The sequence below is a fragment of the Leucopleurus acutus genome, assembly GCF_964270905.1.
Source record: "Leucopleurus acutus genome assembly, chromosome: X".
In the NCBI taxonomy this organism is placed as follows: Eukaryota; Metazoa; Chordata; class Mammalia; order Artiodactyla; family Delphinidae; genus Leucopleurus; species Leucopleurus acutus.
The window spans coordinates 25,920,021-25,923,295 of record NC_139148.1 but is presented as its reverse complement, the minus strand read 5'-3'; positions in this window follow the sequence as shown (position 1 = coordinate 25,923,295).

Below are 3,275 nucleotides of genomic sequence, written 5' to 3'. Positions count from 1 at the left end.
TCGATAACAAAAGTCTGATTTTTCGACATTTGAAAAAAATGGATTAGATAATCCCTCCTTCCCCCATGCCTCCTGTCCTGATCATTTATCTGATGAGCAGCCTAGAAAAGATGAAACCCTCTCTGAAGACTGCTGCACTGAATGATCCAAGGGCCTTCCTAAGGCCTGTGCAGCAGGAGAAAGGTGAGGGAAATAGAGTCAGGCTGTCAGTCCACTGTTGCAAATGGCAGCTAATCTGGGAAAGCAGAACACAACAGCACTCAGGCATCTCCCCTTATCACCCACCCCACACTGGGGTTCCAGAGTCTGATCTGCCAGCCGGGCAGAGGGGTCCCCGGGACCACCCTCCCACAACTTCACCTTTCAGCAGGAGTCACAAGTGAGGACTGCAATCACGCTCTGCATCGGGACTACAGAGCCCATCTGCAACTCTATCTCAAATGGCTCCACTGGAGAACAACCCCCACCCTAGGGCACCTGCAAGTGATCCAGCTGGTCCAGCCAGCATTCAGATGTTTTCAGAGCTAGGGCCCCACAGAGGGGTGTCCTAAATAAATGTCCGGCAGCTCCAGAGTCTGAGTTCCCTTCACTGAGCCTGTGCCTGCTTTCAGCTGAACACAGCTCAGTGCTGACAGTGAAACAGCCCATAGCAGACAGTATTAGGTTTTAGCTGAAATCGGGTTCAGGCAATTAGGATCTGTGAATTCAGCATATCAAAAATACCAGCAGCTTTTCCTCAGCAGCAGCAAAGCTGAGACACTGTAGGGCCAGACACCTGTGTGCCAAGTCCAAGTGACAAGCCAGGTTTTCCCAAGCACTTTTCACCCTGTCAGACTTAGAGTCCAAATTGACTCAAGCAAAAATAAACACATCAGCGCAGAAAATCATCATACCCTAAGGGGTCAGGAATGATTTTACAAGTGCTTATTAGCAAAATAAAAACTGCTGTCTAAAATTCTAAGTATGTATCTTCATCTGGACACTGGTTCCCTTTTCCCAAAGGCTCCAATACGTAAAATCATAGCAAAAAATCATCAGTTACAGAGACTTCTTTCCAATACTAAGAGTTTCAATTCCGATCTGCCAACCTGTGGCAGAAAGCAAGGGAGCTGTGTTCCATTAACACTTTTTTTTCCTTTGCTGTTTTCCCTGGTTGGGATGACCCCTCTAGCATTTATGAAATTAAAAGCATATACCATTTTATATTAGTTTTTACCATACATCCAGATGCAACAGCCACAAAACGCAAAGCTGTGATTTAAAATTCCTTTTCTTTCTCTTGACAAGTTTACTTAAAGCCCTAGCAGTAAATTCACCATTTACACCCTTCACATCACAGCTGCCCAGAGAACCCAGCTGGAGTGCTGGTTCAGCTGGGTTCTCTGGGAAGGGGGAAGGGGGAGGGGGAGCTGCAGTAGCAGCTATAGGCTGAAGAAAGGGCTAGAGTGGTTCTTCCTCTGGTTTACCTAAAGCCTTGCTCCATCCCTCAGAACAGATTTAGCTTTTTTTTCCCCCCTCCCACTTAGAGGAGAGAGCAACTATAAACTCACTTCTATGCTTGGGCCCTTTCTCCCCCTGCCCAGAGGAGGGACGGAGAAAAACAAGTCATCACCTGGGCTGCAGCTATTTTTTTCCCTCACTTTAGCGTGCATGACCAAAAGCAGCCTGGGGGATGCAGTGAGCAAACTCTAGGGATGGATCTATCATGTTGACATTCCATAGGAAGCTTTTACTTCTGACCACGAACAGCCACTCAGATGCTGCTTCATGCTATGGGTACCTCACTATAGCCACCCAGCTAGCGGGCTTTCGGCATTCCTTGCCTCCCTCTCTTTCTTTCTTTCTCCCCAAATAACACTGTAGCTAAATTTCAGTGAGTTGGAGTCATTCTAGCAAATTCCACCATTGTGTTGGAGGGCGCCAAGACCACCCCACGTTCAAATATTCGCTAGATGATCTCACAGCACTTGCATGTAGTTTTCATCACAGCTAAGATGATCTATAGCGATGTAGTGAAGACACACAGTTGAATCAAAAGGGGGGAAAAGACACAAGCAGAGTCGGGTGGAATCCGTAAAGCTTCATTATAATCTCTCTCTCCCATGAGGGGTCATTCAGGGTGCACACTTCCCCCTTCCCGACCGCCTCATCCCCACCCCACTCCAACAAAAATTAGCAACATGTGTGTAACGTTTTTCCCAGGGAAGCCCATTCCAGACATCGCTGGAGTTTTTGTTAGGGGCTGGTCACATGAACACCCTCTACCTAGCATGTACCAAAATTTCAGATTCCCAGCAGGAAATCAGGAACTCAGCATAAGCCACATTGTTTGCGCAAACAACCTAGGCACAGTCAACCACCTTTATCACTTAGGGAAGGGTAGAAATACTCTTGAAATGGTACTTCCCAGATTTAGCCAAGGGTCGGTGTTGTATGCAGGCCTTTCTAAGGATAGCACTCTTAAGCTTGCTATGTCAACTCTTTCCTGCACAGACACTGCCAATACTACTGTGTTGTGTTATGTGCATTCATAATTAAAGGAGAAGCTAAATTTCAGTTAGAGTTTAATAAAAATAACTATAACTATTTTTTCCCAAATTCATTGCACCTCTAATTTCTATCCACTGGCTCCTCCAACAGAGGGGATGTTCATTGATTACTGATTCAGAACCACTGCAAGTTAATAGCTCATTTTTCCCAGACTAAGGCTTTCGCAAGTTAAGTGCCTGCAGTGGGATAGCAGGGGCTTCTATCATCCCCCCACCTCGTAGGTCTAGTCCTCCTTCCTCATCTTGCTAGCTACATTTGCAGATGCCCATGGGGTTGGAAGACATCAAGGAGGAAGAGGTAAAGGGAGAAGAGTTCTCACCTGGATGATGCCCCGCACTCTGTACCTTTCTCTGGCCAGGGCAGATGTTTAGAGGTAACTCCTCTTACGTCGTGGGCACTTGCATAGATTATTTGGAGAACTTCCTCCACCTTTCTCTCATCCCAGATCTCTTGGGATCTCTCTCCTGTAACTACTTCTATATTCCTTCTAGTCTTGCTTCTCGTTTCCCAGTCCCCAGATCTCTTTGCTTCTCTCCAGGTCCTTCTACTAAGTCTTTTCGCTCCGCTAGGCAACTCTTTTGGGCAGGATATAAGCTAAACCTGTGGAAGCAGCCATGTGCGCTCCCGCTCTCGCACTCTCTCGCGCGCTGTCTTGCCCCTCCCCCTTTACAAGGGAAAGAGTTTCTGCTTTGGCAAACTTTGAGCGTGTAGGCTGCCCAACCCGG